Source organism: Crocuta crocuta, unplaced genomic scaffold (assembly GCF_008692635.1).
Source record: "Crocuta crocuta isolate KB4526 unplaced genomic scaffold, BGI_CrCroc_1.0 scaffold431, whole genome shotgun sequence".
Taxonomy (NCBI): domain Eukaryota; kingdom Metazoa; phylum Chordata; class Mammalia; order Carnivora; family Hyaenidae; genus Crocuta; species Crocuta crocuta.
The window spans coordinates 5,414,547-5,430,114 of NW_027528859.1; the positions used below are offsets into that span (position 1 = coordinate 5,414,547).

Here is a 15,568-nt window from a genome sequence, read left to right on the forward strand (position 1 = left end):
TACTCTGCTTAGCTTTCACCTCAGGAAACTCTTCTTTGGAAAACAACAGAAGTACTTTTGCTTGTGTTGACCCAGGTCAGATATCCTCTACATCAGCAACAGCCTATGTTAGGTAACACCTCTGGCCATGTTTATACCACAAACTGTACACTGATTTCAGTAGGAGAAGTCAGAAGTGCTCATATCATAAGAAATCAAATAAACTATGAGATCCTATCCAGTAGTCCCCCTTTATCTGCAGGGGCTATGTTCCAAGACCCCTAGTGGATGCCTAAAACCTCAGAGGGCACTGAAACCTATATATACTATGTTTTTTTTTCCTATACATACATACCTGTGATAGTTTAATTTATAAATCAGGCATAGCAAGAGATTAACGGCAATGACTGATAATAAAATAGAACAATTTTAACAGTATACTATAATAAAAGTTATGTGAATATAGTTTTTCTCAAAATATCTTATTATACTGCACTTACCCTTCTTGTGATGATGAGAAATGACAAAATGCCTCTGTGAGAAGATGAAGTGAGATGAATGACATAGGCACTGTTATGTAGTGCTAGGCTAGTGACCCTGTGACAACTCTCAGAAGGATGATCTGCTTCCGGAGGGACCATGGTTGAACATGCATGGGTTAACTGAAACCATGGAAAGTGAAACTGTGGATAACTACTGTATACTTCTCCCTGATCTAGAAGCATTCTGAGGCCATGAATTAATATCATCTGAGGAGTTAGTCAATCAAGCAAGCAATCAACCCGGAAGCATCCTACTGTGTATAAAGCACTGTGCTGGGAGTTCAGGGGTAAAAGCCCAACTTGAGGGTCCCCTAATTTTGTTAAAATCATTGCCAACATGTCTCTGGAGAGGGCTAAGTCAGCAAAAAAGACATTACAGGATGAGATTAAGTGTTAGAACAGTGGTTTCAAAATTTTTTAGCCCTAATACATAAAGCAGAGCTACTCTGGTTGAAACAGAGGAGGCCTAGAGCTCCATAGACTCCAAATCCCTCTCTCCACTGTGGGGGTCCCCAAAGGCACTTCTAGGAGACCCTAGGGCTTAGAGGAAAAGTTTCTGAAAACCTCTAGGCAAAGGCAAGACTATCCAACATGTTTTGTTGGGTTGGGGAAATGGAGAGTGAAACAAAGGATTAACTGATAGAAATCATCTCTTCTCTCTTTCTTCATGGTTGTCAAATCAAATAGGTTTGGAAAATAATGTCAATTAGTTGCACTAATAACAGCAGACTTACTTCTGAGGGCAAAAATGAACCTTCTACATTAATTCGGGAAAATCAGTCTGTATAACTACTCTCCATGCCTGCCAAGATTCTGTCTTTACAGACCTTGAGATTTTTTTTTTAATGTTTATTTATTTTTGAAGGAGAGAGAGACAGAGTGTGAGCAGGGGAGAGGCAGAGAGAGAGGGAGATACAGAATTCAAAGCAGGCCCTAGGTTCTGAGCTGTCAGCACAGAGCATGACACAGAGCTCGAACCCATGAACTGTGAGATCATGACCTGAGCCAAAGTCAGATGCTCAACCAGCTGAGCCATCCAGGTGCCCCAGTAGGGCTTGAGATTTGATGGAGATTCTGAATTTCCTACAAGATAAGTGCCTCTCTTTGAAATGTGTGAGAGATGCTGAAAGAATTTGGAGACTGAAGAATTGGTGGTAATAGTGATTCCTGAGGGTGTCTGCAAGGAGTTACAAGGAAAGAATGTTAGATGCCTAAGAGCACCTGGCTATGGCATCAGGAGTCTGATTCCATAAATGAAATAGCAGCCAATACCCAGAGCTCATCTGTCTGTCATCCTGGTTACATGTAGCTGCTCCTAACTAAGGAGGCCACTGCTCCGAACTGATATTATGTTATTTTGGATTCCAAATGAGACCAGCCAGCATGCTGGGAGTATGTTGGAAGAGGCCTGAAGGGTTGTCCCAGACACACCCAGCTGCTTCCTTACCAGGACTCCCTAATATAGAATCCTCTTTCTAAGCACAGAGCTTTGCTTTCGTCTCAGCTTCTCAAGTATGTTACAGAAAGGTTCAGCTCAAAGTGTACTCCCTAAAGTCAAATACAAACACTATAGAAAAGGCCTGGCTCTGAAGTAGAATGGGCTCTTTCCTAGGACTACTTGATATGGGAATATCTTCTTTTCCTCAAGTCTATCTCTTACCTTGTGAACTGGAAATATGCAGGCACCTTTACTGTAATCAAAGTCACTGACAGAATATCCAGGGGTGGAACCCCTAATAGGCCTAAACCTTCACCTCTCAGGCTCAGCTGTGCCTGAAGCTCCCAAGGCTTCAATTCAATGAATGGAGACTGCAGCACTGGGAATTATAGCCAGGAAAAGAATAAACTAGAAGCCATTGACCCTCACTGAGCTATAAAGGTTTGCTTTCCTTTATTCCATAAAAACTTGGTAATAATAAACTTAGCTTTGTCCCAGGGTCTTTCTCTGCTCAAAAGAGATTATACCTAGAAAAAAAAATCTTTTCTACTCATTCAGCCAGCAAGTGTATAGCTCTCTCCAGTAGGTCAACTATCAGATTCCTTAGTTCAACTCATAGCACCTGTTTGGAGGCAGCAGGCTGAATCACATGACCTCTTAAGGTTCCTTTCAGCTTTAATTACAAATGAAGCCAAATTAAAATCTGGAGCCCAAGGAAAGGTTCCTATGCAGAGTGCTAGTTAATAATGTCCTTCCACTCACCCTCTTGCCTTTCAACAAAAATACACAGACACACATGCACACCTACACCTCCAGGTGCCTGGCTTCTAATTGCTACAGTTAAAGTCTCTAGAGATTGAGAATTTGCTATAAATCCTATCTCTTTCGAGAATGTAGGTAAAAGAGAGAGAAGACGACTATAGAGAATTAGGAAAGATTTAGCTCCTACCTTGACAGACCAAGTTCTTCAGCTGAGGGGATGGAGGAGGAAGATGGAGAGATTAAGCCTTCCAATGCTGGGTGTAGGTGAGCAGCAAGGGAGGAGTAAACCACCAAGACCAGAGACAGTGTGCCAGACGTGGGTAGTCAAAGGCCCAGCTCCGTGTGCTCTGTTAGGAGGACAGCTCTCAAGTGTGTATTTGCAGGAGCAAGTTAGCTGGGACAAAAAAGGCCCAATGTGGTCAATCCCTTGATTTTTCTTTGGCTGTTCCTTTTGGTTCCTAGGCTTCAGGAAGCAAGGCCACAGTGTTTTCTGCTTCTCCTCCCCCAAGGCAGTGGACTGAAGCACGCAGGCTGGTAAGCTGCTATCCTATCAGTCTATCAAAAGCTGTAAATAAAAGGCCACAAGTGCACAGCAAAGTAGACTATGAGAAGAATCTGGATTGAATTACACAAGTCAGTTGTGGAGAAAGGGTGGGGGAGATAGGAGAAAGAGAAAGAAATCTAGCTGCCCTTCAAGGAAGTATTATCATTTAAGCACACGCCTCCCTCAGCATGACTGTTAGAAGCCATCAAAGCATTGCTCCCCTAGGGAACCAGGCTCCAGTCTGGCCTTTTTCTCAGCAGAGGGGTCCTAGTTCCTAAGAATTATCCATGAGACTCAAAGTCTCTTTTCAGAGGTGACTTATCATCTGATAGACTTTAAAAATAGTCTCTTCAGTCCAGCTGACCATGCCTGGTAAGAGCACCAGGACTGCTTCAATAGCAGGTGGCAGCAAAGACCATTTCTTTGTGCCAGATACTGTATTTGCTTTAGTTGTAAGACTAAACTGAGAGTATACTGATGTATACTTAAAAAAAGTGTTTAAAAGCAGGTGGCTAGGGTCTGGCCTGAGTCCTGGGTATTCAGGAGCCTAGGTTTTGTAATGATTCAGGGCATGGATTTTGGTGTTGACAGGTCTGGATTTAAATGTGACACACTACTTGCTAGCTGTGGACTTTGGGAAGTTACTCAACTTCACCAAACTTTAGTTTCCTCATTTGTAAAACTGTCATATCTTCCTTCAAAGGCTTGAAGTAGAATTAAATAAGATATTAAATGTAAAGTGCCTGACACAAGATATGTGCTCAGTCATGGTCATTATTATTATTTTATTTTTGGCAGATGATCAATGGAAACTTTCTTCTCTTCCTTCCCAATTTTCCAGAAAATCTAAAGGCTCCAAGTCCAGGAAACTGGTAGGTAAAACCTCTTAAAAAGATTGAAAGGAAATGGAAAGAGTTATGTTGTTTTTTTACCCTGAATCAATCAGCCTGTGCCGATTATACTCTGGACTGGCAGGCTGGCCCTGGGAGCCTAAGGCTCTCCTAAACGAAAGATACTGTCCCATCTCTAGTATTACCTGTTGTGGGGCATGCTCCCAGACTGATGGTGCTTCTGCATGGGCCCCAGATCAGATCCCAGTAGATGTAGGAAAGAAACGGTCTGATCCCAAGCTGGGAGGATAGGTCTGTCCAGACTGTTGTCTGCCCATCACAGCTGCCTATGAGGCCTGTGGGTTAATAATAGCAACTCTGATGCCAATGGATTAAGACAGCACTGTAGGAGGTGTTTATTTTTACACTCTGGCGTCAGTATCAAGTTCTACTGGTTACTGCCCAAATCTAGGACAGCTTCCTGCTATAAGAGTGGCCTCAGGCTTCTCTAGGATGCTAAGCTGGATTCTGAGGGAAGCGAGCCTTGTTGAAAACAGTTCAGAATTCACAGGGGACATGGAAAGAGAAAAGGAACAAACAGAGCTGTCATGTATTCAGCTGTCTGGTCCCAAATCTCTGGGACCAGGAGAACTTCGATTGAAAGCTGTTCTTTATAGTATTCTCCAGAGTCAGGTAGGCCCTGGACAAGAGACCTATACATTGTTTTGGAAGGGTGTATACATACATATACATACAAACTGGTTGCACTGAAATGATCTGAATAATGAAAAAGATCAAGAAAAGACTATCTCTCAACTAACCAGAAGCTCAGCCTTATCAATCACAAGTCCCAGATTAGTGCAGTGAGTGCTGACATTACAAGAAAAAGATACCTAAAACAAAGGATGGTTAGGCTTGTCCTTAATTGATTTGCACAGGGTCTTTAGCAGGTAGATCAAATCCTTTGAAAATTTATTTGGCCAGAGCTCTTCCTAGACATGACACAACAGGATAGAAACACCAAGAAACCAGCCCTCATCTTTCTGGCCTGGAGCCAATGCCCAGCAAATCTTTCCTGAAAACTTCTTTATCCCTCAGGACCTATAGATTGGGGTCCTAGGGATCTTGCACTTTGACTACAGAATCTAGAACTCTGTGGATATCCTACTCATCTCCCTGAAAGGCAGCTCCTAACGCAGATTTCATCTTGTCCGATTAGGCAGACAGGGATGTGAGAAGGTTGACAGCTGGACAGCTGATGTAAATAACCTACTAAGGGGACGTGTGCACAGCAGACTGCTGTGGAATGACAAAAGTGCACCACACACCAGGTAGGAATGCTGAAGTGCAAAGAAGGCAGCCAATCAGCCAAGCTCACAGTAACAGTGACTCCATCATCTTCCTGCCTGTGGCTGACTCATAACCATGGTCAGTGACAAGACATATCATTATCTTGAGGAGCTAGAGTGCTGGCAAGAAGGTAGGCTGGTGAACCACTCATTCAAGACATTTTTTCCCCCTGTCTTTCAAGGCTTATCTACCTGGTCATCAGAACAACAATGCAGCCTCAGAAACAATGAGATTTGATCACTAGAGATATGGGGTTTGATCTCAGCTCCATTTGGAAGCTACCCATGCCTAGGATTAGTGGCAGGATGCCCAAGGACAGGAACACTGGCTTTTTCTCTGACTTGCTGGGTCATCTGGGGGCAGTGTACCTGTCCTCCCAAAGGTAAAGGAGCTAATTATATCTATCTCCTGGTGTTGTGGCAAGGAAAAATATTCAAAAAATTAAAATAATACGTAGCAACAAATGTAAATGCTATAAATTCTTTGGACCAAAGTATTTTAGAAATATAACTGTCATTCATGCATATAAGTGTGGACGTTTTCCTTTCAGGTCATGGTGGCCATGTTGGGAAGAGCAGTTCCTTTCTTTCAGGCCTATAATCCCCACTTCTGGTTTGAAGAGCAGTTGAAATAGTTAGGAATCTGCCTACTTAGACATAGGTATTAGTTTCAACTAATGTGTAAAAGAGTAAAAACATGCAAGCAGAAAAAAACATATCCACTCACCCACTTGCTCCATCCACAAACTTAATTCTCCCCAACGCCTAAGCCCAGGACACTGATCTGAGGCTTGTATCTCATTGATACAGCATTTAGCAGCAGGACTTACCAACTGGACTTAGCCTAAAGGCCTGAGAAAGCAACATTAATGAAAGGATGTATTCCATTGCTCAGTCAGAACAAAGGCAACACTGTGTTCTAAACCCAACACAAGCCTTCGCTCTTTCTAGCCCAGCAATCCCTTGCTATGGGGTTAGTTTGCCAGGTCTCCAGAGCTCATGGAGAGGAGAAACAGAAATCTATTTTTCATTGATGCTGACACTTCTTTTTCTGCAAGTGCCTACATCGGGATTCAAAACAGATGTTCTGACATCCTGCAACCTCTGGTGAGACCCACCCTCCTTGCAGCAAACTCTATCTGTAAATATGTAAAGGGACAAATGGGAAATATTTAGGCTTCATGGGCCACATGTGTGTATGTGTATTTTTTTTTATAAACCTTTAAAAATGTAAAAACCATTTTCCGTTTGTGGGCCATAATTTGCTGACTCTAGACCGTTAAAGGCCCCTCTATTCAAGGTCTGCATCTCAGAATTCTGGCTCTGCTGGTCAGGCCTAGAGATCCTCATTCCTCTTCCTATGGGGTTGATGCATATATTTCAGAGGCAGCTCCCCTGTAAGGAGCCACTGAGGAATGTGAAGGAAGAATTCTAAGGTTATTTGTTTTGGAGCTAACAGACAGGCTAATTCCCCTCATATAAAGCACTTAAAAGACATCTGTGGAATTTAGCTTACTGCATTATCACTCAGGAGCGCAGACTGAGCTATAAACAGTCTTTGTCTTTCTATTTCTGCTTAATAATATTATGCCACGCCTCTACAAGGCCTCCCCCCACCCTCCCAGTTTCCAAACTCACAGTTGAGTTGGCTCTGGTCCCAAGTCCCTCTCCTCCCCAGCCCTCCCACTTCTATATGTGGTATAGTTGTGGATAGCAAGGAAACTATCAACAGTCAGATGGATGTTCTATCTACCGTATCAACCGTAAATATGGATGAGAGGCACGGGGGTAGAGATGAGCTCATTTTGAGCAAAGACTTAGGGCTGACTGTGAAGCTGGGCTCTATCACAAACAGTTACAGGTTTTATAAACTGGATCAAACTGCTATAGAAGCAACTTAAGAACAATGTGCACAGAGTCAGGAATAGTTGCAGTTATACCTCTCCACATACCAGGGATTAGAAAGAAATAAATGTCTTACAGCTAAAGATGAAAACTTCTATCTAATCTTTACAATGAGCCTGCAAAGTAGATGTTATTATCCCTATTCTGCAGTTAAGGAAACTGAGGCTCTTGCAGAGATAACTTTCTCTAAGATCACAGAGCTAGGAAGTAGGGGATTTGGGCTCGGAACTCTTGTCTCACTCACTCCAAAGCTCTTTCTTTTTCCACTGTAATACACTACTAATAAGTGTATTAGTACTTAGAGAAGAATAAGCAAATGTCTTCATTTGGATCCTGTTCAGATTAGTGTTCTTAGAACACTAAGGGCAGCAATTTATTGGTCTGTTCCTTTCTTCTTTTTTAAAAAATATTTATTTATTTAAGTAATCTCTATACCCAATAAGTGGCTTGAACTCATGACCATGAGACCAAGAGTCACAGGCTCCTCCTACTGAGCCAGCCAGATGCCCTGGTCTGTTCTTTCCCATAGTCTGAATATTAATGAATGACAAGGTGCTTAAAATCACAAGCATGACAATTTTGTGTGATAGCAATTCAGGTCAAATCAATATAGCAATATTCACATTTAAACTGGAGCCTTATCTGAGCAAACACTTGTTTGTTCTTAAACAAGACTAAACAGCTTTTAATGTAATAAATCTTTGTATAGTTGCCAAATAAGTCTCTTTTCAATAGTGGTATATATATCTTTGTGTAATCAATGTTACCTTGTAATCAATCTGGCTGAGTTGAATTGTGGTACCCCACCTTCCCAGGACCGGGTTGTTAGTTACCAATCAAATATCCATTCTCCCTTTCTCTTTCAAATTAACAGAATCCTCCTGATACTAAGGTGGGTACAATGCTTTCCAACACATATTCTACCTCATTTGGAGGTAAGAGTGATCATTTGACTAACTTGTGGTAAAAGTGTTATGAGAATTCTGGGTAATCTCTTTTTGATGAACAGCGTGGCTCCTTCTTCCTCCCTTCCCCCACCTTCTTGCTAGGAAGGTAGGCATGATGGCTAGAACTACAGTAGCCATTTTGAACCAAGATGGGTCAAGTGTATCAGAGCAAAAAACCAGAAGGGTCCTGAGTCTCTCATTTAGACTGTGGAGCTGCCCATACCAGCCCAGGATGGTCTACCTTTGCATTTTTGTTGTTGCTGAAAAATAAACTTCAATGTTATTTAAATCCTCAGTTTTGGGTTTCTGTTACTCCTATTTCCACTTTATACATTCTACCACAGCCCAATAACCACCAAGTCTCATTAATTCTATCCACCCAACCACCCATCTCTACCCCCAGTACTACTACACACAACCAAGCTATACTTATCACTTGTCTAAACTACTACATCAGCCTCTAACCTGATCTCCCTTCCCAGCACCAACCTTTGAAAATGAAAACTAAATACATCATCCTTTTGCTTAAAACACCTTCAAAGATTTTCCATATAATCCAAACTCTGTACCCTGCTCTTCATGGCTTCCCTTTCTGGTCTCATCTTTTGCCAACCCTACCTTGCCCTGTAGTTATACCATTACGTCTCTACTGACTGGAACACGGCCCCTCCATTTGTCTGGCCAACTCTTCTTAATCATCCTTCACGTTTTCGGCTGAAACATCTCATGTTCAATGGCCTTCCCTAGATCACATTACATGCCCTGGTTATATGTTCCCAAAGCACCTTGAACTTCTCTATACTGAGTTTTATAATTGTTTATTTAGCTTATAATGCTAGATAGGCAAGCTCCATAGGACAGGAACCTTGTCTATTATTATTTACTAGTCTATCCCCAGAAACTAGGGCAGAATCTGGCACACGTAAACCTTTTTGAATGAGTGAAATTTTCAAGAGGGCAACTAAAAAACATGTATCTGAGTTTGAAATATGTATTCTCTTTCGTCTACTTCCAGAAAATAAATTTAAAAGAAATAACATGATAAAAGTATATAAGGTATAAACATAAGGATGTTCATTGAAGCACCATTTATAGAAGCGAAAATATTCTAAATGCTCTCTCATTAAATTATGAGATAGTGCTGAAGTACTCTATATAACATTAAAAAGTATTATTTTAGAATAGTTGCTGAGATGAAACATTGTCCATGATATAGCTCTTTGAAAATAATTTATAAGGTATAATTCATGATATGATCCCATTTTTATTTTTAAAAATGTACACATATTTAGTTCTTTTTCTTTATCTGTATTTTGAGTTTTCTGGCCGTAAATGGGCTGATGGATTCTTTTAGGCAACTAGGATCCTCATAGGCTGGAAGGTCTGAGCCTCATGGACCAAATCATCATAGGAGACATGAGGGACCACCATTTACAACCCAAAAGAGAACAGACACCCATACTGGGGCAGCAAGTACTTATTAAGTGCCTAACACTTATTTCAGGGAAGAAGCAAAAGGTACAGGCATGCTCTAGGGCAAATTATAATTCATTGAGCAGGCTATTTGTGATTTGGAAAGATTCAAGTTATATTCAAAGTTCTAAATGCCTTACATTAGCTCGAACTTGTGCCTTCCCCTTCATGAATAATTTGGTAAAATAACTGATCATATCTGTAGAGGGGAAATTTTCTTGTATCTTTGTTTATCTTGAATTAGTTACGACATTCATTCACAGACGAACATAAACCTGATGGTTACCTTTATAAGGGTTAAGAACACAGGAATGACATGAAGTTCAAAGAACTATAAAGCAAAGAAGTGTATTATAACTATTATATACATTTTCTCTTTCCTCCCTGGTTGCATATTAAGGACAGGGGCTGTCTTGTTCATCTTAGTAGTTACTTAACCTAGTCTAGAGACTGGCACATATCTTAAAATGTTCACTGAAATGAACTAAGGGAGGAACTGAATCTTCACCAAACTAAATTGGAAACATTTATTTTTCCAGAGTAGAATTTGGTTCATTACAGCAGTGGACATATTTACACACTAGTTCTAGTTTTTCTTGTTAGGGTGTGGGGTGCTAAGAGGATCATGCGAGTACAGTGGTTGGCTTCTGGAATGAGCAGGGCAAATATGTCTGGGTATAATTCCTCTCCTGGAGTTCCCTTCACACTCAGCTCTGCACTCCCTCTTATTGCTAGTGGGAGCTGAAGCATGAGAAGCAGAACAGCATGTTCCAGCCTGAATGACAGACCACACCCCCCTTTTTTTCCATCTCTCCCCACTTAACCTCATTGGTCTTCAACTCTGTCCTATGAGCTGCTTCCAGTGGGGCTGCTGACCAGCTAGGAAAGAATGCAGGATGTGTCTCAAAAAGTCCAGCACTAGCTGAGGAACAGTTTGTTTTTTCCTAAAAATGGGCAGTCTATAAAGTTACGTAAGACCCAGCTCTTTGCTGGGAGCTTTTCCAACTCGCTGGAGAGAGATTCCTCAAGCTATTTAGAGTTTCAGGAAAAGGGTTTGGAATTTCCTGACTGGCCAACCTATACTGGAGACATCTCTGGGTAGAGATGGGGAAGTTCCAGCAGAGACAGAAGTAACTGAACTCCCATTCCCCTCAGGTGTGGACCCACTGAGTACTCCTAGAAATAGTCTGATCCAATTTATCGTTAAAATCTCAGAATAAGGACAAGCCCAACTGCCAAAACCAGAGCCCAAATAGAATCGAGCCTTTGGGGCTCACTCAAGGGACGCTGGGCCTGGGAAATATAATAGCCTGACCTAGAAGCACACCAACAGGGCTCTGGAAGGGCTTTCTTCTCTTCTTTATAGAGGAATTTGTGGCCTGAAGAGCCTCAGATGTCAAAGTCTTGCACAAGGACTAGATGAATCAGTCAGTTAATATTAACTGAATACCTATGAAGTGCCTGATAGTGTATTATGTGAACAAAACAGACCTGGTACCTGGTATGATGCAGAATTACAAAAGGCTTGTATGTAATTCTGCTCTTAAGCACTAATTCTGTAGCACAGGGCAAGTTATTTGATCCCTCTCAGCCTGAGTTTCTTCAGCTGTAAAATGGGGATAATAATACCTCTCTTACAGGATGGTAGTGGGAGTTAGAGAGAAGATACAGAAAACATCTAGTGCAGTGTCTGGTATCTAGTAAGGCTTGGTAAATGGTAACTATAATAAGTGTAAATCAGGAATTTCTTTTCTTGAACCCAATCCCTCCCATTGCCTTTTCAAGACTATACTACTGTTCAATTTACAACAGGGAACCTTGTTACCATCATACTCATGTTTTTCTTTTCAATAGGCATACCACTTCAAATTATTTAAGCTTTCTTCATGGCTGTCTTCTTTATCACCTGTAAGTTGTAAAGCAGCTCTACCCCAGGAAACATCCCAAGGGAATACAAAGAAAGAAGGTTAGTGTAAGTTTGCAATTTATCTGTGAATCAAGAATTTCCCATCCAGCGAACGCAGTGAATTCAGGCTCTTGATTACCTGAATTGTTCAATGTCAGCCAAACATGGTGAAAGCAAGTCCTCCACATAAGCTCATGGGCTGACAAGATTCTCCTTGAAAGGTCTAATTATTTCCATGTGACCCTCCCTAAGTCCTATAGCTTCTGCTTTAGAAAAGTCTTTCTAGGCTATGCTCTCTTCCAATTCCTACAATTACTGCTGTAATTCTAGGCCCTCCTTCAACACCATTTTCAAGGGCTATCAATTCAATCTTTGGGCAAAGGTTCCTTCAGGAATTAAGACTATTTCTAGGACAGATGATAATTTGGCCATGCATAAAATCCTAGGCCACAAATAAATTCTTCTCAGAAATTTGAAAGCATTGTTTGTTTGCTAATTAGATTCCATTATGGTTCAGTCCAATGCCATTCTGACTCCCAACATTTATATATAACCCTTTTTTTTTTAAAAGAAGAGTTTTGAAATTTCTCCATATGTCCAGGGTTTCAAATTTTGATGATGAGGTACCCTTGGATAGGTTATTTCTATTTGCTATATTGGGTACACAGTGGGCCCTTTCAATGGAAACTCATGTTCTTCAGTTTTGGGAAATGTACCTGTATTCCTTCCTCCCTCCCTCCTTTCCTTCCTCCCTTTTTCCTTTTCTTTCATTCTTCCCCCCTAACTTTCTCCCTACTGATGTTGAAGATTTAGAAAAGAGAAGGATTAAATGATAAGCAACATCCTGAGAAGCAGCAGTAGCTCCAGAATTTCTCTATAGGTTGAATTTAGGATCAGCAAACACATCAGAAGGGGTGGGTAAGAATGGGATGGCATTAGGGACTTGTTCTGATGTTCCATTTGTTTAGCATTCACAGTGTTTTTACTCTGGATACAGATTTATTTGGGGTAGCTTAAAAAGTATATAATTTAAGTATGATACTCTGCTGTATGAGATTGTATAAAAAAAAATCTCAAAACAGCTTCAGCAACAGAGGAAATTTATTAGTCATGCACATCAAGAAGACCAAAGGTAGAGTTACTGAGGGGATAGTTAATTCAAACCCTCAGCATGTCATTCAGATTTTCTATTAGGTGACAGGATGGCTATCACCATCTCAACCATTACATCCAGATGTGTTAATATTCAAAGGCCAGTGAGGAGGAAGGTGGATAAACTCTCCTAAATAAAGTCTGTTTGGTTTCGATGGGAAAGTAGTTGTTAGGCAGGCAACCAACTGCAGATATTTCAGGGTTCTACCATGGCTGAAAAGATAACATAGGAGGAGATGCAATCCAGTGTACCAGGGAGGGATTAGTCTTTGTGGAGCTGGGATATTTCCTCCATTCCAACTAGTGAAGAGAGGATGTCTGTAGATATATTTGCAGATTGGCAGTAGAAAGTAAGAGAGTTCATGTTTTATGGCTTTTTTTCTTTCTAAAGTGCATGAGTAAAGGTTATCAATAGAGTGCATGGAGGGAAAAAAGGAGGGTCAGGGGTTGTGGAAGGTAGTGAAGGTATAAAATATTTGTTATAAAGAGTGGAGGAACAACTTTTTTAGAAAAATAGGGTAAGACTGCTGGCCAACATAAATTTGGTGATGATGAATTTCAAGTGATACTAAATCTGTTGGGCTGTACAATTTTCTCCAGCAATGCATAATTATTTGAGTACAGAGAGAGGGAAGGTGAGGGATTTTGTTCTTTTAGGGTTAGGGTTTTACTAGATAAATATATTTTTATTTTTTAAAGTTTACTTACTTATTTTGAGAGAGAGAGAGAGTGAGCGAGCACAGGAGGGGCAGAGAGAGGGAGAGAGAGAGAGAGAGAGAGAGAGAGAATCCCAAGCAGGCTCCACATTGATAGTGCAGAGCAAGAACTCACAAACCATAAGATCATGACCTGAATCGAAATCCAGAATCGGACACTCAACCCTGAGCCACCCAGATGCACACAGATGAATATATTTTTAACAATGTTTTATTTTATTTTATTTTTTTTTTTTAATGTTTTATTTTATTTCTAGGAGAGAGAGAGACAGACAGCGTGAGCAGGGGAGGGTCAGAGAGAGAGGGAGTCACAGACTGAAACAGGCTCCAGGCTCTGAGCTGGCAGTCAGCACAGAGCCCGACGCGGGGCTCGAACCCACGAACCGCGAGATCATGACCTAAGCGAAAGTCGGACGCTTAACCGACTAAGCCACCCAGGCGCCCCAACAATGTTTTATTTTTTTAATGTTATTTATTTATTCTGAGAGAGAGAGACCAGGCATGTGCATGTGCTTGCACAAGCAGAGGAGGGTAAGACAGACAGGGAGACAAAGAATCCCAAGCAGGCTCCACTCTGTCAGAGCACAGGCCAAAGTAGGTTTCAATTCCATGAACTATGAGATTGTGACTTGAGCCAAAATCAAGAGTTGGGGGATTAACTGACTAAGCCACCCAGGGAGCCTTGATGAATATATTTTTAAAAGAATGATTATAATGTGAATTAAGTTTTAATTAAGTTAAAGGGCTACCATTGAGGGTACTTTAACAAGTGAATGGAATACATTAAGCCATGAACCATAAAGTCTAAATAGCAAATGGGAAAATGCATGTGAAATAATGTTAAAAGAAAGTAGAATACAAAATTTTAATCCTATAATTACATTGCTACAAACTTTATTATATATGCACATAAACAGAAAGTAGTATAGGCAAATGGGATAACAGGTGATTTAAATTTATTTTATTATTATTTATTTTATTTTTAACTTGTTATTATATACGGTAAAACCTCGGATTGCGAGTAACCTGTTCTGTGAGTGTTCTGCAAGATGAGCAAACATTTCTAATACATTTTAATTTGATAAATGAGCAATGTCTTGCAGTAAGAGTAGTATGTGATGCCACATGTCACATGATCACAACTGAGCCAATGGTTTCTCTCTCTCTCTCTCTGCACGATTATGGGTGATAGTCTCCCATGCTTGGATGCTTGGTCTCAGAATGTGGTGTTTGGCAGAAATCAGTGATTTTTCAGAATGTTAGCAGGTGCATACAACTGGCACTACTGTATTTTTTTGTCACTTCAAATCACCTTTGGACAGTCCTTTGCTTTTCCATATAAGAGTAAGTTTAGGAATGTTTTACTTCATTTTTGGTCAGGCTGCCTGATGCCTGATTGCCAGTTACATTAAATACAGTATATGACAAGAGTTTATTAATACTATACTGTAGTCAACAGCCATGCGAGTATATACAATGGCTCCCATGCAGAAAAATATTGAAAGGAAAGGTAGTTGGAAGAAGGAGATGATTATGGTGGAAATTAAGAAGGAAATCATCGAGAAGAACGAATGAGGTATGAGAATGGCCCAAATTACAAGATTTTATAAGAACTCTACGTCTGCATCTTGTCTGCAGAGGAGGAGGAGGAAAAAAGCAGAGGAATCCCTCACTTCAAATGATATTAGGAAGATGTGTAAACTGTGGGAAACAAGCGCAAAATTTTTGTAGAAAAGCACCACCCAAATAAGGCTGTAGCAGTGCAAGTGATGAATTTGTTTAACAATAATGCAAGGTCACATTTTCATGAAATCCTCAAAAGGAGGTAAAAGCAAGTGTCATTAGATAGGTTCCTTGTTAAAGTTGCACAAAAAGAAAAAGATTCCATTGAGCCAATAGATAGCATTGATTCTGTTAGTGATAGTGAAAGTCATCCTATACAATAACCCTACACAATAAATCTTGTCTCCCTCATACCAGCCATGAAGGTTTTCAAAGGTAAATACAGGTACAATGTTGGAAAGA

General features: G+C 40.6%; 1 protein-coding gene across 2 annotated transcripts in view; it reads right to left on the minus strand.

Moving 5' to 3' along the window:
* Positions 1–15,568, minus strand: part of RUSC2 (RUN and SH3 domain containing 2) — a 64,700-nt gene that overhangs the window by 35,815 nt on the left and 13,317 nt on the right. Inside the window, exon 1 of one of the 2 annotated variants that reach the window (XM_077756243.1) lies at positions 2,909–3,120. The exons of the other annotated variant lie outside the window; for it this stretch is intronic. The gene's annotated coding sequence lies outside the window, so the exon portion shown is untranslated. Of the gene's footprint in view, positions 1–2,908; positions 3,121–15,568 lie in introns of those variants that run through there. 2 annotated transcript variants of the gene reach the window in all.